The sequence below is a fragment of the Nicotiana attenuata genome, chromosome 11 (genome assembly GCF_001879085.1).
Source record: "Nicotiana attenuata strain UT chromosome 11, NIATTr2, whole genome shotgun sequence".
Taxonomy (NCBI): domain Eukaryota; kingdom Viridiplantae; phylum Streptophyta; class Magnoliopsida; order Solanales; family Solanaceae; genus Nicotiana; species Nicotiana attenuata.
The window spans coordinates 37944070-37967833 of record NC_031999.1 but is presented as its reverse complement, the minus strand read 5'-3'; positions in this window follow the sequence as shown (position 1 = coordinate 37967833).

The following is a 23764-nucleotide window of genomic DNA, read 5'->3' as shown; positions in this document are numbered from 1 at the left end:
GTAACGCGCGTACCGAAAAATTAGTTGTAATAATTAGCAGGTAAGAGTCTAAGTGAAAGAGTGTTAGTGTAAGTACTATAAACTATGCATTTTGATATAATATATTCTAAAATTGTCATGTTAAAAGTTTAAGTAGGAGATTATTGAGATACAAACTATTAACCATATATTAAGATATAACATTTATAAATTATAAAAGAGTTATTTGATTAATTTAGTAAAAATTTAAATAGATCATGTATTCTTATGTGTATTTTACTGATATAGTAGATGATTTAGTGTATAGAGTTTAGCTTAAAACCGAAAAATAAATCATCGACTTTTATGAATTATGAAAATTATGTTTACAAATGATGAAATTAGACAAGCCAACAGAATGATTGTCACACAAGATTAAATATAATTTACTTGATTATGAGAATGGTATATTTTCGACTTCTTCTGCTAATACATTTTGCGTGTATTGAATAGACCAGGTAGAGATAAATATTTTACATTGACTTTATAAAATAAATCCTCTGGTCCATTAAATGTACTTATCTTAATCTTGATATAATTATTATTAGTTGTGCGTATGATTTATTGTTTTGATTTATTAAAAGATGAGGTTCTTTTGTGTATCAATATGCCTGATAAGTTGAATGATAACGATATATATTGGCAAAGTAATAGTTAGTTAATTTTCTCGGTCTAGAGAATGATAATAAATTTTTATGAAAGCTTATAAATTTTCTTGTGTAATTTTATATCTGTCACATAAAATACGTTAAGCGAAAGTCTAGGTCAGTAAATTAAATTGTCACGAATTTAAGTTAATTGATAGTGTATGAATCTTAATATGGAAAATTACATAAGGTATTGAGCTGACAAGTGCAGTTACAAATTTTTAATGTAATAATTCGTAATTTATTATGGTAGAATTAATTCAGATATTTCAAATTAATTTCATAATAAAAAGCCTCGTTAATTAATTATGTGGTCCCTGTCGTAGCTGAATAATTTGGAATTAAATGACATCCGATTTGTTCGTAGAAAAGGAAGACCTAGAAGATTTGGGAAAAGGGATTCGAATCCCCAAACATGTGGCTATATAAAAGATCTTATTCCATAGTTGAGCCTGGCGTTTTTACATTTTCTTGGAGAAATTTGCTCACACGACTTTAGTAGATTTTGGGTATTATTCGGGTAATACTGCAAAAGACAATAGAATTGGTGGCGATCGTGATCCGATGATCATTATGTTGATTAGCTATAAACTAAATGAGAAGACCGCGGGAACGTGAAGGCTAACTGCGGGATTACTATCGCGCTTTAAAAGATAAGTGTGAATTTTATGTTTGACTAAAACCTATTATTATGTGTTATTTGTGTTACATATAAGTGTTCCTGACTATTTGCTATTGCTGTTTGATATATGTATTCCATCAAGTTTAAATATATATTTCCATTTCAAAACTCAAAGTGAAAGAAATACTCCCTCCGGTCCAAAATAAGTGATTTTTTGGCCTTTTTCTTGTGGTCCAAAATAAGTAATTTTTCCAGATTTCAAGAATGAATTAATTATTTTTTTCCTACATTGTCCTTGGAGTAAATAATGTTGGAATATATGTTAGCAGTGTTTATGTGAGATAGTAAAGGTTAATATGGTCAATTCTATTGCTAATTAATGCTAAAAGGTGAATTTCTTAATATGTGTGAAAACATCCAAAAAATCACTTATTTTGGACCGGAGGGAATAGAACTTTCCAATATAAAAATCTATCTGTATACTCAAACCAAACAAACATCCTCACGAGGCTTGTTTATTTTAAAATTTTGAAATAGTTTAAAATTTGACAATTGATTGACATCCAACGCCAGTTAAGCTCTTAATATAAATCTACAATTAGTGTATATTTTATTTAGAGAAGTTCTAATTTATGCAACGACAAAATAGAAGGTTTCCATGCTACTTCCTAAGGTTTTGGGAAATTTCACTAATAGGAATTCATCACTAATTAATTAATATTTGAGGTTGAGCTGGCATTGGTGGAACTGATAAAGCATCACAATATTCAATCAAGGGCATGATTTTTAATTATAAAATGATTTCGTCCATGAAACTTTAATTTTTTTTAATTGTTTGGTTGTCTTAAGTTATTAAAAAAAAAATATTTCTAATAAGAATATTTTACATTAAAAAGCAGAAAGTGATTTACGTAATTTTTGGGCAGAGTACAAATTATATTGTTCAATTGCTAGGTTGCTATCATTCAAAGAAAACTAGATTTGGTATTAATTAACCAGATTTGAGTTAGTTACACAGTCGAGTCAATGTCATTGTCGTTGAGAAATTGAGATGTCTCACCATTAAATCAAGTTAGGTTAACTCGTGTATGGTTGAAAATGCAATGTGGTTCAAGGAATTATTTAACATGTCTTGACAATTCAAGAAAATATCAACAATAATATCAGTTGCATTTTTTGGGCATTTGATTTGACATTAATGTATTCCTATATAGATATGAATAGTTACAGAAAAAACTATCACTTAAAATGTGAGCTACATAAGGAGGGGAAAAAAAATAAAATTCATATTTAAATTGGTCTCGAAAGTCAAACTTGATTTTTACCATATCACTAGCAAACCTTACTCGTATTTATGGATTGGAATTTGATAAATTTATTTAGTCTTTCTCTCTCTATATATATATATTTAAATAAAAATGTCTTAATATCTTTTTTCCCCACATAGTTAATGAGAAGAAAGGTTATGTTAGTCTGCATAGTAGTCAAGATATTACTGAGATTTAAATTCGTGATATTACTATTTGAATTGCACCTCATGATCACTGAGATTGTCCCTTGATTGTGCCCCTTGTGATTAATTAATTGTGGGAAAAAAACATAAATAGGCAACATTTAAGAAATTTTTTCGGAAACGTAGCAGTAGCAGCTATTTTAATACATTATATACAAAGAAAACTGCTAAATTCTCATACTATGTATAGAATACCTGTAAGGTATTTACTGAGTATTCAGAGATTTGGAATATAAAAATAGAGAACAAGAAGAAGAATCATGAAAATGTTCAAAGATGGTAGAATAGGCGAAAAAGAGAAAAAATCTCCGAGAGGTTAAGGTAATTTTTTGTTTGTAGAAGAGTGAGAAGAAATCAAATAATAATATTGATGTTACGAATAGAATTCTATTTGGAGTGAATGTCTATCTTGTAGAGAGTTTTACTTTGTGACTAAGTCATTTTTCCCCTATAAATAGAGGGGTCTTACCCCATTGTAATTCATCCCAAAATTCAATAAGAATTTCCTCTCCCTACTTTTCTCTGCAATATTGCTCTTCTTCTTTTATTATTTTATAACACGTTATCAGCACGAGACTCTAACCAATTGAGTAGAAGCTTTGGGATTGAGCATAATGATTGTCAATTATTCTATAAACTTCCTTCATGATTAAATTCTGGATTTAAGGTAAGTATTTTACTTTATTTTTTAATTTTAAATTCTTGAAATTCTATAATTTGATTTTATATACAAGCAAACACGATAAATTTTGTTTGCAACTCTAATGGAGTTTGAAAGAAATTATAACCACCCAAAGTGGTAAAATTTCTATGCCTCGCCATGATCAAATTCATGTATGATTGTGGGCAAAGAATTGAAAACCCGTCCCATTGAATTTGCTCCATTCTCAATCCCTTAAGAGAATGTGATAGCAGTATGTGATAAGTCTGAAAGAAGACAAAATTATTACTATGAAGGTATCTATGGATGTGGACGTGGCAATAGACGAAATTATAATCGTCATCATTTGTGATAATGAGAATAATAAGGATTCTCAAAATAATCCTTCACTCTGTGAAAGTAATATCTGTCATCGATTTGACATGAGATTTTGTAAAGCACATATAGATGATTATGGTCCATTCATGATGTGAATGTGACAACATCTGATTTATGAATACATATTCATTCTTCAAAGAATATGAACGTGCTAGTGGTAGTGAATATACCACACTCACCTCTAAAAGGAGGTTTGAGATGAAATAAGAAAATAATGTCATAATTATGGCATGAATGGTCATTGGTCACGTACCTATTGTATGCCAAAATATTTTGGCAATGTGATTATTAAAGGACAACAATAATGCAAGAAACATATCTTGCATATAATTTTGACCATAACCATAATGGTATAACTTTCTACTTAAAAGAGATATTCACCATATGGATGTTGATGAATATGTGATAGTACAAAATTAATTGAGAACTCTGCAAGAGCCAATTATACTATTTTGGAGAAACACAATTGATTACCAATAAGGTATTGTGTTGTAGTAAGTCTCAAAGAAACTTATTCAGTTTCCAAAATATACGCGAAAACGGTTGATTATATTGAGACTATAAATAAATGAAAGAATTAATATCTTCTATTACTACAACTTGTAGCGGGGTAATATGTATGTAAAAAGCTACCCGCTTTATTCTCCAGTTTGTACTACACAAACAAAAGAATGCCACAATAAAGAGAAGTTTATTGATATAAAAAATCATATCATAATAAACTTGGAGTTTATTGATAATTGCACACGTCATGGTGTAAATCCGAAGTTTATCAATATTGATAATTTATTCAGTTGGCATAATTGGTTTAGCCATATCAATTTACGTATGTGCAAAAATAAAAGAGAATTCACATGGGTAAATATTAAAGAACTAGAAAGTTCTTTACGAATTCTCTTATGTTGGCTATTCTCATTAATTAATAGATCAACTAAAATTGGGATTGAATCCCATGAATGCTGGAAATATCAAAGGTGAATATGGGCCCATTCACCTGCCATGTATACCACATAAGATGCATCTATGAGATGGTTATATGTGCGGTTATTATTAACCCGCAACATGGTGTTTGTGAGGTAACTTGCTCAATAATTTAATTTAGAGCATATTCTAGATTTTCTATTCAAGAAGTTCATCTTGATAAGTTGGTTTACATCACATCTGGTTTAGCAAAATGATATATTGAGTGCCTCCACTTAATAGCTAAACTATTGCTTATGAGAACAAAGTTTTGTATATTAGTTTGATATACGTTATATACGAAAGTATATTATATTCTCCCCTCACAAGTGGTTTCAGGGTCAGGAACCAAATAATTCCATCTCATTATTATTGATGTGTGGTGTATATTTTGATTAACACCATAACGCACAAAGATGGGCTTTCAAAGTTGAGAAGCGTAAGTTAGGTTTTTCTAATATGAGGGGGAGACAAGATAAACAGTTGAGAAAACGTTACGTGTAATGAATTATCATGTGTACATATAGATCCTCGAATAAGATAATATGAACTTGAAGTTCATAAAAGATAATTCATCTGCAATATATTGCAAAGCATGCCAGACGCATTTGCTGACCCAAAGAAAGTAACTATGTTCTCATTGCAAATGCTCCTATTAAGTCCTAGAAGGACAAAGTCTATGGTACGCTTAAATCGTATAAACAAATCGGTTTCAAATAAACTTCTTGATAAAGAAGATGAGCAAATGATCAAAACGATCATAATAAAGGAGGCAAGTGATCTAGAAGATCACATGACATAACACTTCATAAAATCTCATGAGAGATTCAGGTACCTGAATATATGAATGAAGAGATCTCTATGCTATGTTTTTATGAAAAATAAGGAGGTTGGAACCGATATAAAATGTTTGTCGACGACAATAATAGCGCTAAATATATATGAGGATCTTAAGTCAAGAGAAACAATTCAAGTAGAATTGATTTCATATGAAAGACATGTTGTTCTGGACCTACAGTTCAAACACTTGAAAGTATAAAGTCAATGATATGTGCAATCAGTTTTGGATATCTTATTTGTCTAGCATGACATGAAAACTTGATATGCATCTAATTAAAGTCTATTATATGGCTTATTTGACTATACTTATATGACAACCCCCAAATGATTTAAATTGCTTGAAGCATATACAATTCTTGATCTTGAAGTACCACTTCCTATGTGCAATTTGTGCACATATATATCTTGCTATAACTATAAGCATGATAATGTGATCGCGAAAATACCTCTATCGAGATATTGAAAAGGCTATTCCACGATATTATATGAAGACATTATATCTCTATCAAGAATGATGATTTCAAGGTGCAATATATTCATTCAAGTTAATATGGCTGATTTGTACGTCAAATCTCTACCAAAGATCTTTTGAAGATGGTGCACAAGATTGGGATGCGAAGGCTCAAGGATGTGAATTGATGCTCTCATCAGGGGGAGTTAATGCGCGTTGCACTCTTTTTCCTTAAAAGGTTTTGTCCCACTGGGTTTTCCTTGCAAGGTTTTTAACGAGGCAACCAAAAGGCGTATTATTAGATATGTGTACTCTTTTTCCTTTTCTAGAATTTTTTCCCATTGGGTTTTATTTTAGTTAAGGTTTTAATGAGGCACATTACTTATCGAGTAGACATTCAAGGGGGGAGTGTTATGAATATAATTCTATTTGGAGTGAATGTCTATCTTGTAGAGAGTTTTACTTTGTGACTAAGTCATTTTTCCCCTATAAATAGAGGGGTCTTATCCTATTGTAATTCATCCCAAAATTCATTAAGAATTCTCTCTCCCTACTTTTCTCTGCAATATTGCTCTTCTTCTTTTATTATTTTATAACAATTGGTATAATTAAGATAGAAACCGATTCCTATTTTTAGTGGGACAGTAGCGCTTATATAGTAGTTGTATTAAATGTAGGTTTTGTTTTAAATGCAATATATTACGGATTGGCTGAACTTGTGCTTTAGTACTTATTTTGAAAATCACATTTAATTCTTTAAATTGCTATAAAGGTAAATAAATCTATCATTTTTGAAATAAACCAAAAGTTGTGTTGTTTACATAAAAAAGTTTTAAAATATGACCAACCGCATAAAATCTCTAATTTGAAATTTAGAAACGAAAAGCGATTGGCAATCAAGGGGCCTCAATTCAACTTGCTTTACACAGCATGTTGGGCCTTAGTAATTTGCTTAGATTGGACAGAAAATATCTAAGGTTTGGGAGATTTGCAATAGGATCATTTTGGGCTACTATTTAACTTTTGTCTATGTTTAAATAAATTTTGTAAAAATGGGGCATAACTTGCTCAAAATTATGTCAAAGTTAGGCCGGGGGCATAACTTTGAACAAACGTGGAACATAGCTTTAAACAAGTTATGCCTCAAAGTTATGTCAGTTGGTCTTATCTCTTGCAAATATTTAAAATAATGGACAAAAGTTAAATACTTGCCCTCAAATGGGGCACCGGGTGGCAAAGTTTTGGGTGAAAACCAAAATGAGCCATATTTATAAGTGGTAATTAAAAAATAGCTACAATTTCAAAAGTAATCGAAATTTAGCCACTTTTCATGTAAAGATAAATTTGAATGAAAACACTATTCAAAATCAGAAAAATATTCCGGCATAATATACTGGAGCTCCAGTATATTATATTGGAGTTCCAGCATAATACACTGGATTTCCAGCATAATATACTGGAGTTCCAGCATAATATATTGGAGCTCCAATATATTATTTTGGAGTTCCAGAATAATATATTGGAGTTCCAGCATAATATACTGGTCCAGCATAATATGCTAGAAGTTCATACACAGGTGCTCCCATCTCTAGTATATTATACTGGAACTTTCCGTGTGTTGGAGTTCCAAGATAATATGCTGGAAGTTCATGCACAGGGTACCAATCTCCAACATATTATGCTGGAACTTTCCGTGTTACAGTTAAATAGTGGCTATTTTTCAATGACTTTATAAACGCTGGCTATTTTTCAATTACTAATTCGAAAACTGGCTAGCTCGTGCTGCATTCATCAAAGTTTTGGTCCCCATATGCCATGGAGAGGTTGGGCCAACACATTTAAATTCTAGCCCATTTTGATATAAGAAGGTCTAGCGTTTATCCCATGGGCCAACATTTGTTTGTGACGACCCGACCCGTCGTCTCATGTGTTATTGCTCCGTTTTTCCCATGTCATGCTTCTTCATGTTTCGTTATCGGTATGTGGTGTGTTAGAGTTGTTTTGGATTGGTTTTGATAAGAAAATGAGGCACTTAGTCTCTTTAAGGAAGGCCTGTTTTGGAAAAGTCAACCGGATGTTGACTATTGAGTTTGAGGGCTCAGATGTGATTTCCGGTGATTCCGTTAGCTTCGGGGGATGATTTGTGACTTAGGAGAGTGATCGGAAGTGATTTTGGAGGTCCGGTGTAGAATTAGGCTTGAATTGGCGTAGTTAGCATTTTGGCGAAATCCGGTTGATATGTGAGATTTTGATCCGAGGGTCAGAATTGAATTCCGAGAGTTGCAGTAGCTTCGTTAGGTGATTTTGGATATGTCTGCAAATTTTCAGGTCATTCGGACATTGTTTGGTCGGGTTTTTGATCGAAAGTGCATTTCGGAAATTCTTGAAGAACTTAGGCTTGAATCCGATGTGAATTGATGATTTTAGTGTTGTTAGGTGTGTTTTGATGATTGGAGCAAGTTTGTATGATGTTTTAAGACATGTTGGTGCTTTTGGTTGAGGTCCCGGGGGCCCCGGGGTGATTTCGGATGGATATCGAGATGAAATTCAAGTTGAGGAAATGGCAGATTTTGCTGGTATCTGGTATGTTCGCTTCTGCGGAAATGGACCGCATAAGCGATTCCGCAGAAGCGTAATCTTGGTCGCAAAAGCGGTCTGGAGTGGAGTTGGGCAGTTCCGCAAAAGCGGAACACTTTTCGCTTAAGCAAGTCCGCAGAAGCGGACAAGCGGTCGCAGAAGCGGGTTTGGCCAGGAGGTGAGCTTCCGCAGAAGTGGAAATTTGTGTCGCAGAAGCGGCCCTTGAGTTTTAATGAAATTCCGCATAAGCGGACAAAAACCGCAGAAGCGGTTGCGCGGAAGCGGGCGTGGGGACCGCAGAAGCGGAAACCCCTGAAGCCAGTAGGAGTTTTATATTCATTTTGTTCCGCGAGGGTTATGTTATTTCCACCATTTTTAAGCGAGCTTGGGAGCTATTGGATGGAATTGAAGGGGGATTTCGACTAGGTGTGATTGGATGTAAGTCCCTTGGCCTAAATACATGGAACTTTGATAGATTTAACATGGAAATTGGTTGGAATTCATTAAAAAGGGGTAAAGCTAGGGCTTGAGTTTTTGATATATCAAATTGGGATTTGATAGGTCATTTGAGCTCGGATTTGGGAGTTCTTGGTATGTATGGACTCGTGGCGAGACGAGGAACACGGTAATATGAATTTTGTAATTTTTTGAGAAGCGGGCCCGGGGCTCGGGTTTTGCTAGTTTCGAGATTTCTGCTATTTCTTGGCCGTTTTCGATTGGGTATTGTTCCCTTGGCATATTGTAATGTATTCGCTCTGAATTTGGTTAGATTCGACGCGCGTGGAGGCTGATTCGAGGGGCAAAGGCGTCGCGAGCTAGAGATTTCGCCGGTTCGAGGTGAGTAATACTTGTAAATAATACTTGGTAAAGTTATTCAACTGTTGGTTAGCTTCTAGGACAACTCTGGGTACGCTCGAGGACGAGCGTTGGTTTAAGTTGGGGAGGATGTGACGACCCGACCCGTCGTCTCATGTGTTATTGCTCCGTTTTCCCCATTTCATGCTTCTTCATGTTTCGTTATCGGTATGTGGTGTGTTAGAGTTGTTTTGGATTGGTTTTGATAAGAATATGAGGCACTTAGTCTCTTTAAGGAAGGCCTGTTTTGGAAAAGTCAACCGGATGTTGATTATTGAGTTAGAGGGCTCGGATGTGATTTTCGGTGATTCGGTTAGCTTCGGGGGATGATTTGTGACTTAGGAGAGTGATCGGAAGTGATTTTGGAGGTCCGGTGTAGAATTAGGCTTGAATTGGCGTAGTTAGCATTTTGGCGAAATCCGGTTGATATGTGAGATTTTGATCCGAGGGTCGGAATGGAATTTCGAGAGTTGCAGTAGCTTCGTTAGGTGATTTTGGATATGTCTGCAAATTTTCAGGTCATTCGGACATCGTTTGGTCGGGTTTTTGATCGAAAGTGCATTTCGGAAATTCTTGAAGAACTTAAGCTTGAATCCGATGTGAATTGATGATTTTAGTGTTGTTAGGTGTGTTTTGATGATTGGAGCAAGTTCGTATGATGTTTTAAGACATGTTGGTGCTTTTGGTTGAGGTCCCGGGGGCCTCGGGGTGATTTCGGATGGCTATCGGGATGAAATTCAAGTTGAGGAAATGGCAGATTTTGCTGGTATCTGGTATGTTCGCTTCTGCGGAAATGGACCACATAAGCGGTTCCGCAGAAGCGTAATCTTGGTCGCAAAAGCGGTCTGGAGTGGAGTTGGGCAGTTCCGCAGAAGCGGACAGGCGGTCGCAGAAGCGGGTTTGGCCAGGAGGTGAGCCTCCGCAGAAGCGGAAATTTGTGTCGCAGAAGCGGCCCTTGAGTTTTAATGAAATTCCGCATAAGCGGACAAAAACCGCAGAAGCGGTTGCGCGGAAGCGGGCGTAGGGACCGCAGAAGCGGAAACCCCTGAAGCCAGTAGGAGTTTTATATTCATTTTGTTCCGCGAGGGTTATGTTATTTCCACCATTTTTAAGCGAGCTTGGGAGTTATTGGACGGAATTGAAGGGGGATTTCGACTAGGTGTGATTGGAGGTAAGTCCCTTGGCCTAAATACATGGAACTTTGATAGATTTAACATGGAAATTGGTTGGAATTCATTAAAAAGGGGTAAAGCTAGGGCTTGAGTTTTTGATATTTCAAATTGGGATTTGATAGGTCATTTGAGCTCGGATTTGGGAGTTCTTGGTGGATTCGTGGCGAGACGAGGAACACGGTAATGTGAATTTTGTAATTTTTCGAGAAGCGGTCCCGGGGATCGGGTTTTGTTAGTTTCGAGATTTCTGCTATTTCTTGGCTGTTTTCGATTGGGTATTGTTCCCTTGGCATATTGTAATGTATTCGCTCTGATTTTGGTTAGATTCGACGCGCGTGGAGGCCGATTCGAGGGGCAAAGGCGTCGCTTGCTAGAGATTTCGCCGGTTCGAGGTGAGTAATACTTGTAAATGATATCCTGAGGGTTTGAAACCCCGGATTTGCACATCATAGTGCTGTATTGAGGTGACTTGCACGCCGAACATGAGCGTGGGGTAGAGCACCGTTGGGGATTGTGACTTGGTCCGTCCCGGTTGTTGATTTTACTGCTTAATTGACTGAGACTTACTTGATGCTATCATGATTTGGGCTGATTGCCATGTGTTGGGCTTCGTGCCGATTATTTGAATCCTTCGGGGATTGGTATCACTGTTTTTGCATTACTTTGCATATCATTTGATCTCGGTCCAGGGTTTTGATACGATTTTGCAAACTCAGCCATTTTTCCAAGATTTGAAAACTTAAACAATATTTTTATTGACGTTTTGAGCTAAGGACCATTATTTTAATATTGCCCAAGTGGCTTATGTGCATTTCTGGACTGAGCAGGGATCGGGCTGCGCGCCGCAGCAGTGACTTGAAACAGTGGTAACAATGACACTGTATGATGTGACTTGAAACAGTGGTAACAATGACACTGTATGATGTGACTTGAAACAGTGGTAACAATGACACTGTATGATGTGACTTGAAATAATGGTAACAATGACACTGTATGATGTAAATTGGTCAGGTAACAATGACTGACTGGTCAGGTAACAATGACTGACCAGGAATGTGATTGACGCCACGAGATGGCTTGATATTGCGCTTGGGCTGTAGGAGCCCCTCCGGAGTCTGTACACACCCCCAGTGAGCGCCGTCGACGTTAAATACATGGTTGGCTCGGACTGCACGCCGCAGTGGGTACCTGAGTGTACCGGTCATATGCATTGCATTGCATTCATGCATTGGTTCCTGTTTGTACTACGTGTCATGACATTTATCATTCTCATATCATTGGCATCCATGCTATTGCTTGTACTGTTTACCAGACGCCCTGGTGTTAACTGTTTGTGGAGTGCTGTGCCCGAGGGGCTGTCTTATGTGCGGACTTGCACTATCTGATTTCGCATTCATTTGCTCGATTGTTGGAAAAAGATGTTTTCAAAAGAGGTTTTAAACTGAGTCAGATATTTTCTAAAGGATTTTCACGGTTTCATTGTTTTTCTGAGAGAGTTGTACTGTCCTATATAGCGTGATGGAGTGCTCTTACGTGATTTCTTGCCTCTCAGTTATTATTTACTCTTATTACCACTGAGTTGGAAGTACTCACTTTACTCCCTGCACCTCGCGTGCAGTTGCAGGTATTGCTCACCCGGTAGCGGGTTATTAGCTGATTGAAGGTAGGGCTATTGTAGCTGAGCAAGGTGACCGCCAGCGTTCGCGGCACCGGATGTTGTCTTTTGATTTTCCAGAATTTTTCTTTATATATTATTATTGGCCCTGTAGTTGTGTTCAGGTTTCTTTAGATGCTCGTGACTTGTGACACCCCGGTCGGGTAGAAATTAAAATTTTAAATGCCATTAAGTTGTATCTTCTATTTATTTATGTTTGATAATCGTTAATGAAAGGATTTGGGTTAGTTGGATGGCCTTGTCTTCACGAGAGGCGCCATTACGACCAGGTTGGGAATTGGGTCGTGACATTGTTCGAGCAGACCAAATCTTAGGCCTTTGCTTATAGCGGAAGTTTAACAAATACCCATGGGGCGGAAAGTATTTACCCACTCTTACTCATACTTTTTTTTTCCTATCCATTTTTGTTAATATCCAGTCAAATGAAGCCAATTCAAGCCGAACCAAATCAAGTTAAGACAAGTCAAATAAAGCCAAGCTAAACCAAATCAAGCCAAGCCAAATCAAGCTAAGCAAACCAAAAATGAGTTTAAAAAAAAGTTGGGATGGGTTGATAGGTAGGGATAATTAATTTTAATTGGGTAGAAATATATTATAACTAATTTTTAAATAGATAGAAAAAAATAAATTTAAGCTCAATCGGTATTTTGCATAACTTAAATCCTTTAGGGAAATTGGTTCATAGCATTCGCCTTAAGATCGCTAAGTAATAAGTTGTACTTGCATTTGAATCCCTTACTTTACGGGGATATATTTACACATCATCAAATTTTAATTATGTTGGAATTTTCATAATGTGACATAACATCACGTCATTCTTCACAATTTAATGGTCTTATTATATATTTGCAAAATGATTGTTATCAAGAAATATCGGATTAGATTTGGGTTTTGTCTAGTCTGGTTGTGTGCGTATAAATTTTCTTTCCTTTTTAGATAGAGAAAAATCTACTATATATAGGAGAACGAGTTTGTTTCATCATTTTATAGTTAATACTAAAAATTATCCATTTTAGAAGTTAAAAAACAAAACAGATTTTTTTTCTAAAATTAAAGATTTGAAATAACACTGTTTACCCTCAAAATCGGATAACAATTGAATTTATACACGATTTTAAAGATACGTGATATTGCTTGATACATAGTGAGAAATCAGATTAATATTGAACTAAACAACAGAAAGAGAAATGCAACCTACACAAGTTGAGCAATCTTTTGCCTTGTGAAATTAATATCTCTTTAGCTTGAAATGATATTGTGGATGCTGGAATGAAATGAGCCGTGATAAAGTTAGAAATAATAGTATATTGCTTTTGATATATGTTACCATGTGCTTATGAATTATCAAGTCCCCTCTATTTATTCAGGGAGATCTACCTTTTTAGACATTATTTTATGAGAAACAAGTTCTTGATTTTGAAGACCGTTGGCTCCTTTTTTTGACTAATTTCGTGATTTCTGTCATAATGATTAGTTAATGGCAAGAATCACGGACCCTTGTCGGCTGAGTTGGCAAAGCTTTTCGTCGAGGCCGTTAGAAACAGAGCCGGTTATGCCTTCGATATACTAGAGGGCAAATCTGATGGTCTCGATAGCCGGTTTTGACGATGCTTTTCTGTCCGATAATATCCTATTTCGATTTTAGCCGACCACGCTGGACATCAGATCGAACTTTGATATCGAGCTCCGTTTCACCCACAATTTCGATTTCTACCCAATCATAGGTGTGTCGACCCTGTCCTACCGTTTCAGATGCCCGATCGAGCCTCGAGCTCGATTTTACCCGTATACAGATAGTCCCCTCGTTTTTGGAGAGTAGGCGACGAGAAACGATATGAGTCCTCGATTTTCATTTCAATAAATCATGACGTAAGCGATAAAAGGTAAATGAAACGTCCCGTTAGTTCAATCTTCAAGGCATTAAATGTGTGTCATTCAATGGTTGGCCACTACTAGTTTTGAATCGCCATTTGAAAGTTATAAATGCCCCTTCTCCATTTGTTCAAATTTTACTTTCAAATCTTTTCCATTCTCATCTTCAAAAACCCTTGCATTCCTCAGCTCTTGCACCTGAGATTTCTGAGATTCTTCGCCTATTTTCATCTCAAAATACTAAGTGTCCCCCATTTTAACTTCTTCTTGTTCTTTTTTATTCAAAAGAAAAAATGACTAAAACCTCTAAAACAGTTCCACAAAAGGAAACTGCTTCTTCGTCACGGCCGGCCAACGAGGAACCAGCGGCGGAACCACCTCTTGAAACGTTCATTCCAGGTGGGTGCTCGATTGGTGCTGATTTTAAGGTCGAAAAGACTTCTTTGGTACCGGGTCAGTGCGAGCCGGTCTCGAGGTATATATGTTCGATTACCGAGAGCCTCCTCCCCAAGGTCAAGGAGGATTGCCACCGGGTGGGTAAACACGTGGTGGTGCCTGCGCCCGAGAAGGTGATTACTACTCACATCGAGGTTTTTTTAAGTGTTTACACTTATCCCTTCACGTTGGGTCCCTTAGACCCAGTCATCATTACCTTCTGCAAGAGGTACGAGGTGACCCTCGGTCAAATTCACCCTTCTTTTTGGAGGATAGTTATTCTCCTCCGCTTTTCTGTAAGCAAAATCGATGGGTGTCCTTTCACCCTCGATCATCTTATGCGCCTGTACAGTCCCCGACTATATCGAGGGGGATTAATAAAGCTTGCTCGCCGTGCCACTAAGCCCCATTCTCGAGCATAGACGAAGATCGGGGCGATGCTAGTTGGGCCGATTTGTTCGAGTGAAGATCTTGGACTTGATCCTGGCCGAAGACATGCCATTTCCCAAGAAATGGAACATGAACCATAAGTATAGCCTTCTCTCAAAGATTTTACTTATTGTTTTTCTTTTTTCTTCCCTTCTTATCGGTGTTTCGGGGTGCAGCTATTGCTTGGATGCCGGATGCAGTTCCTCGACTCAAGGAGTGGGTCAAGGACCTTGTGGCACAGAGACCATATTCCGAGCGTGCGTGGCGCGAATTATCGAAGGGCCGGTGGGAGGCCCGCTCTCACGGTAAGATTCTTTCCTAGAACAAACATTGCTTGGGCTTCTTCTCGAGCTTACTCATCCCTTTCCTTTTGTAGGCCTCGGGAAGGATATTTCAATGAGGACCCCGTCTGGTGACAAAAATGTCCTTCCCCAACCACCTGCTCCGCAGCAGGCCAAAGAGAAGAAGAGAAAAGAGGCTCCGCGTTCCCCGAACTCGGAGAGGCAGAACCGAAAAAGAGGCAGGCACGCAAACACAAAGAAAACACCGGCGCCCTCCCATTGGACTTAGTCCAACGACTGAGGGATGAGTCCGAAGAAGAAGAAGAAAATTCTGAGCTAGTGGCTCGTGTGCAGTCGGCGTCATGATTCGAGGGCCCCCCGAGCCAGTGAGAGCTGAAACTGACTACCTCGACTCAGGGAGTTCGAGGAGGGAGCTTTAGCCGAAGCTCTTGAACCAAAAAGGGACGAGGACACTTTGCCTCGAGGTAGGGAGGCTGATGAGGATGTCGCAGTTGGCGTCGGTATAGAAACTGGGTTCGAGGCCTCCCTAGATGAGGGCAACGCCCCGAAAGATTTTCTTGGCATAACAGACATTGCCGATTCCCCTTAATGAGTCGATGATCAACGAGGCTCAGGCAGTGAAGATTGGCACCGACGAGGGGGTCCATGGATTGGATGACTATGGATCGAAGGACCCTTTTCGTGTCTACTTTGAAGGAGTGCAGGACGTCACCAGCTTGGGTGGCTTGGAAGTGCCAAGGAGAGGTTTGTTATTGGTGACAAGTGAGGCTTCCTCGAGCCTTAAATTAATCGATCGATTCCCGGCCCCAAGCATCGATCTTGACCGAAAGCGATCAATCATCATCTCAATCTCAGAGGATGCTCGGGTCCTCTCTGCCCCCGTAGGGGTGGCCAACTACCTTCAGTGCTTGGTTACTGAACAAGATCAAGCTAAGATGGACGAGGTAGAAGCGACCTGCTTATTCAATGAAGCTTAACGGGCGCTGAATCGGGTAACTTCGAATATCCCTTCATTAAGTACTTAGCTTTTAATCGTGAATAATTGTAACATTTTCCTTTGTGTTTGTAGGCCTGGTGCTTTATCACGAAGCCTTTCTTCGATACTGGGAGGAGTTTAAACGTCGCGAGGCCGAGGCTCAAGAGCTTTCTGAGAAGAAGGATGCTTACAAGCTTCTTAGTGAAAAAGCCCAAGCTGAGCTGGAAGTGGCTCGGAGGGAGCATGACGACTTGGTCGATAAAGTAAGGAGAGTTTTTAAAGTTAGTGATGATGAGTCAGACTCAATAGCTAATGATCCAAACCCGTAGGTTTAGAAGAAACTTGACCAGATCGAGCAACTCCGAGGTGATGTGGATATGATCAAACCCGAGGCCAAAGAATGGAAGAAGAACATGGATCATATAGCCTATGAAAAAGAGACTACCCGGGCACAATTGGCTACAGTTGAGGTTCACCTTCGGGTTACAAAGGATCAGAGCTTGCCGCAGGCCAAAATGATCGAGAGACTCCAATCTCAGCTGAATTCGGTTGTCTCTGGTCAAGAGAATCTGGCCAAGGAGCTCGATGCAGCCAAGTCAGAGGTTTTCATGACCAAGACCGAGGCTGATGAAAAGGTGGCTCAGTTCAAGGGCGATGTCGAGGCCATTCGGTAGCAAGCCAGAAAAATGGTGAAGCATGCAAGGTAGGAATCTCGAAGGGAGGCCCTCGACGGAGTCCATGCTCAGAGTTTCAATATATTGGCCGAAATCGAGAATGCCAAGATATGCGAAGCTAAGGCCCGAAAGCTGGCTTATCCCGAGGAGGATTCTGAAGGGTCGGGTGAGTCCGATGGTTGCGAAGACCCGTAGGCGATGATGTAGCCCCCGATGAGGATTAGGCCATTTAGTATTTTTCCTTTCGTACTAACTTTTTGTTTGAGGCCGTTTGGCCTTTGTAAAAAAACATGCGTCGGGGCTATTCAGCCTTTGTAAAGAGATTCTGATATATATAAGGCTTTTTCCCTTTTGTGGCTTTCGATTTTTCCTTTTCTTTTTATTTGTATATCGCAAAGATCGCAAGGCCTTAGCATGTATTTCGCAAGTATCGCAATGCCTTAGCATGAAATAATTAGGTTATGTTTGAAGATTCGAACAAACCTTACCTTTACATTATTCCATTTCAAGGCATTTTGGGGGTGCGGCGTTACCGTAAACTTTCTCCCAAAGAAGTAGTTGAGACTATAGTACGCCGAGGGTAGCCTTTTCGAAGGTCTTTATTTTTATTACGGGTCTTGGACGTCTCCGAGCCGCGTTAATGATAAGGTGGTCCTTGGGCTCGATACATAATCCTCGAGTGAGAACGATTTGCTCGAATTCGCATTAAGGTGGCCCTTAGGCTCGATACATAGTCCTCGAGTGAATGTTCGAACTCGGATTAAGGTGGCCCTTAAGCTCGATACATAGTCGCCGAGTGAATGTTCAAACTCGGATTAAGGTGGCCCTTAGGCTCGATACATAGTCGCCGAGTGAATGTTCGAACTCAGACTAAGGTTGCCTTTGGGCTCGATACACAATCCTCGAGTGAGTGTTCGAACTCAGATTAAGGTGGCCCTTAGGCTCGATTTTGAACTCGGACTAAGGTGGCTCTTGGGCTCGATACACTTATAGGGATAGGATGTTAGTAAATTCCTCGAGAATGCAAGAATATCGATTTTACAAGAACAAGATAATTATCTGCAAGGGAGGGACTTTTTTCCATTCCTGTGTAAAAATTTTTTACATGCATTTTATGGTAAGGCTCGAGCAATCTATGCGGGCACGGTTCGTTTGACCGTTTGGACCTTACAATAAATTCCTCCTATCGAGACACTTTCGTTACGTTGTACTTTCCTTGCTAAAGACGATCCTAGGGTAATGCCCCCCCAGTATTCGAGGTTGACTATAGAGAGCGCCTCGGATACTGTTGATGCGATCTTTAACACGGATACTCAGTGTCTCCCGGTCCTAGACATATTGCTAGAGGGCCATCGAACATTCTTCTGAATAAGGTTCCATCCTCGGACAAGTTGAATCGGGATGCCTTTGTGCGCAGGGCCCTCGATTCTTTTGGATCTGAGGGTAGATTCCCAGCCTTCAAATACTCTATGTATTTGTTTCTCCAATCCCAAGTTAGTCTTGTAGAGTTTATTTCGGCATGATCGTCTTCTACTACCGATCTCCTGAGTTGTAACACTGCCCCCGAGTTGAGCTCGTCGTCTTCAACCGCGACACTAAGTTTGCAAGGGCATCGGCCTCGCTATTTTGATCTCAAGGCACGTGCTGCAAAGTCCACTCTTTGAACCGATGCAGTGTTACCTGCAATTTATCTAGATATCTTTGCATTCGTTCTTCTCTGACTTTGAACGTTCCGTTAACTTAGTTCACCAGAAGGAGGGAGTCACAATTAGCTTTGATCACCTCCGCCCCCAAGCTTTTGGCCAGCTTGAGACCTGTAATCATGGCCTCATATTCGACTTTGTTGTTAGTCAATTTCACAGTTCTAATGGACTGTCTAACTACAATGCCCGTGGGTGGTTTCAACACGATGCCAAGTCCGTACCCCTTTGCGTTCGAGGCACCGTCCGTAAAGAGGGTCCAGATTCCCGAAGACGTCCCCTTCCAACAACTCTCTTTCGACCTCGAGTATTAAGTTCGGCGTAAAGTCAGCCACGAAATCTACCAAAATTTGAGATTTAATGGCTGTCCGGGGTCGGTGGTCAATATCGTACCCACTGATTTCTACGGCCCATTTGGCCAATCGTCTTGAGAGTTTGGGTTTATGCAATTCATTTCGCAGTAGGTAAGTTGTCACAACACATATAGGATGGCACTGAAAATGCGGTTTCAGTTTCCTAGAGGCGCTTAGCAAAGCGAGCGCCAATTTTTCTAGGTGAGGATATCTAGTTTCGGTCTCACCTTAGGTCCTGCCAACATAATAAATTGGAAATTGCATACCTTGTTCTTCCCGAACTAGAACTCTTCTTACCGCTATCTCCGATACTGCCAGATACAAGTACAGTTGTTCGTCCGCCCTCGGCGTGTGAAGTAGTGGCGGGATCGATAGATATCTCTTAAGTTCTTCCAGGGCCCGTTGGCACTCCGGGGTCCATGTGAAGTTCTTCTTCTTCTAGTAGTGAGAAAAATTGATGGCTCTTATCGGATAACCTCGAGATGAATCGCCCCAGGGCGGCAATGCACCCGGTTAGCCTTTGCACGGCCTTCATGTTACCTACTACCGTGATATCCTCAATAAATTTGATCTTATCAGGGTTAATCTCGATTCCTCGGTTGGATACCATGAACCTGAGAAATTTACCTGACCCAACTTCGAAAGCACATGTTTTCGGGTTTAGCTTCATGTTGTACTTCTTCAATATACTGAAGGTTTCCTGCAAATGCTTTAAATGGCCCTCTGCTCGCAGGGACTTAACTAACATATCATCAATGTAAACTTCTATTGTTTTTCCTATTTTTCCTCGAACATCCGATTTACTAGACGTTGATAAGTGGCACCAACATTTTTTAACCCGAATGGCATTACATTATAGCAGTATATGCTGTGTTTAGTGATGAAGGAGGTTTTTTCCTGGTCATCCGGGTTCATCCGTATTTGGTTATACCCGGAATAGGCATCGAGAAAACTGAGGATCTCGTGGTCGGCCGTGGCATCGATCATGTGATCGATGTTGGGCAAAGGGAAAGAGTCTTTGGGACACGCCTTATTTAAATCATTATGATCTACACACATTTTCAGTTTGTTCCCTTTTTAGGGACTACCACTAAGTTTTCTAACCCTTCCAGGTATTTAACCTCCCGAATGGACCCTATTTTAAGGAGTTTAGATACCTCGTCCTTGATGAAAACATGTTTTACTTCGGACTGGGGTCTCCTCTTCTGCTTGAACGAATTGATTTTTGGGTCCAGACTTAGCTTGTGAGTGGTTATATCTGGTGGAATCCCTGTCATATCGAGGTGGGACCAAGTAAAACAATCTATGTTAACTATAAGAATTGAATTAAATTTCTCCTAAGCTCAGGAGTTAATCCCACGCCCAGGTATACCTTCCGATCGGGCAGATGCTCGATCAATATAACCTGTTCCAGCTCTTTGACCATCGATTTGGTTGCGTCGGAGCCATCAGGGATCATAAAAGGTTAGGGAACCCCGTAATTATGATCTTCATAAGCCTTTTGCTTATCCGATCAGATCGCGGCCGGTATCGGTGTTTGATATTTGGCTCTAGGTTTGCACTCGAACTTGATTCCTTCGATGTTGTGAGTGTCGGTATCGGAATCACCTATTCAACAGCAAAAATTTCTTTTGCGGCTGGTTGTTCCCCGTAGATCATCTTGATCCCCCACAGGACCGGGAATTTTAGCACTTGGTGAAAAGTTGAGTGCATTGCTCTCTGTCACGCCCTATTTTCTCACAAAAGCAGGCTTCGACGTGTAACAACTCTTTTAAATGGGAGATAAATTGTTAAAAGAAGAGTCACCGCCTAACGGGTTTTAAGGTGCATTAGGGCACCTATTATGCACATAAATCTGTTTGACTAGTCAACGCCACCAAAGATAGAGTAATGGCTCAAATTACCTCAAAGAGAAGGTGTTAGGCACTCCTTGAGGTCCACAACTGTGGGTCCCGGCCGAACTTAAGACTAAGTGGATTATAATTAGGCGAGATGATCAAATAAACAAAGAGCATAAAAGGTCGGAGAGTTATATTATAACACCATGAGAATTGGTATAAATCTTAAAGACTACAAGGATACAACTATAACGGTCTATATTAGATGTGTATAAAGAAAAAGGAGGGTCCTAAGTTTTTTAGCCTAAAGGATCACCCAGTGCAACTTAAATAATACTTCGCAACTCCTTTTAGATAGGAGTTGCTCATATTATTCAGCGGGCACAAACTATCATCTCCTGCTACCCAATTACTATGTTGAAGTTGTTTACCTAAAGCGTTCTAATTCAATTGTAGCCCGTCCTATGCGTGCACTACCCGTCCCATGCTTATGGTCCAGGAGGCTTTGGACCTACTATTTGGGTGGTTCTAGACTTTGCTTAGGTTGCTCAAAATGAGAAAACTAGGCAACATTCAAAACAAATAGGACTTCATGTAGAGACAGTCAAAGGCCCAAGTTAGCCTCCACATATAAGCATCAAATGCACGCGGGCAGATTCTAGCATTAGGCAGTAGACAATTTCAGGATTGAAGCAAGTCATTAAGTCCTATAGACATGGCTTCTATGTGATTTAGATCAAACGTATAGGCAGTGCTGTTGTTTTAGAACAACGAATTTACATATTATAGGTATTACAAATCCTATAGGCATGATCTCTAAATTGTTTGCGTAATAAAACCGTTTGAAAGCTTAAAATTATCTGCATTTGATTTTATTGACATACTTTCTAAGTGGGTATCAGTATCCTATAGGCAGGATTTCTAAGAGTTGACTGTTGAACTGATTCTATAATACTTCATCCCTATAGGCATGTTTCTAGGTGATCAATGCGATGGAAAACAACGATAACAATAGTTAATTAATCAATTAAGGTCCCATAGGCATGATACCTAGATGAATATTAATGTGATCCTATAGGCATGCTGTCTAATAATGCATAACAGTAGGCATAGTAAACAGGTTGAGTGAGTGTGTGATTCTTCATAGGCATGGTTTCTACTAGTGTGCATGAAAAACTAAATAGCATAGATGGCATGTTGGGTAGAATAACAAGTAGGTCACATAAACCCTATAGGCATGTTTTCTACCCTTTTATGCAAACATTAGAACATATCCGTTTCCCCAATTTCACTAACACCCCAATTATTTGTTATTACAAATTATTATAGGCCCAATGAATAAACATAAGTAAATATTATACACGGGAAACTGCAGGCCCAAGAGCAGGCCCAAAAAAATAAATGAAGATAACCCAACACTGCCTGGGCCTTCCACAAGCTCAACTTTCTACGAGCAACAAGCCCAGATGCGAATTAAGCTCAAGCACTGGAGTGTGTAAAGTGCACAGCCCAAGTCCATATTTGGATCCATACATAAACCCATATAGAGTCTCACTTACCAAGCAATTGAGGAGTTAACCATTTGACAAATACACATAGTAATTACTTAAAGAATTCAATACCTACTAACAACGACTAAGTGATAGAATTTGAAGAGATGCATTTGTACTTTAGAAGAAGACATGGCAAGGTTGATTAAATAAAGAACATGCAAGCTAAGAGAATCAACAAGGCTTAGAGGGCAAGTTGATATAACAATACTGACATTCCAAATTCTATCATTTAGCAGTAGGTAGCATATTGAGCAGAGGAACATATTGAGAGAGAGAGAGTTAGGGGGAATCGGGTTTTCTGAAGTCGTAAGATAAACATATCTGAGTGCATAATACCAAACGAATCCTTATAGAGCACTAACTTAAAGGATCTAAAAGCCTAGGGATCCAAGTCATGTTGAGTATCCATCAATACCAGAAAAACGAACATGCCAACTTCACATCAATAAGACAGATCAGTATCAAAGCTTATAAAAAAGTACAAGCAATGATATCTAATCTAAAGGTCTCAACTAATCACTGAGAGATACAAGATTAAGCAAACCTAAGATATAATAAAGTGACAAAATAGCACAGGAACAGGTCATGGCTAGAACAACTGGGTGGGCATGAATGTCTTAACAGAGATTAGAACACATTCTAGATACGAGTTAGTCATTACAAGAATTCAGGACAAAGCAGGGAATTGAACTCATGCCAGGCAGTAGATATAAACATTCAGGTACCAACATACTAGGCTAAACGAGCTTAAGAGAGTCAACATTGTTCAAATTAAGCATGTGCAATAACCATGTCTCGGAACTGGAAATTTAGGCAAGTTCAAATGCTAAGAAGTTCAGATCACAAAAGCAAATTCAGTGCCAACAAGTAGGGATGGCAATTGGGCGGGGCGGGGCGGGTGCGGGGAGGGCTTGGCAAAACCCACAAAAATTTCAACCCACCCTGCCCCGCATAGTTATTTTTTCAGTTTTCAACCCACCCCGCCCCGCCCTACATAGTTATTTTTTTAGTTTTTTTTTAATTTGTTTTCTAAAACAAACTAATTTTATATTTTATTATCTATATCTATCAATATCATATCATATCATATTATACTAAAAGTGGGAAGCTCCCAAGTCTAAAGTTAATTTACCAAAATATCCATAAAATTTTGAATGATCATTTTTACCCTTTATTTGAAAACTGTTTAGATGATATTTTTGTACTAAAATGTAAACTTACCATTCAATAAAGATAAATCATATTGCATCCATCCATTTTATG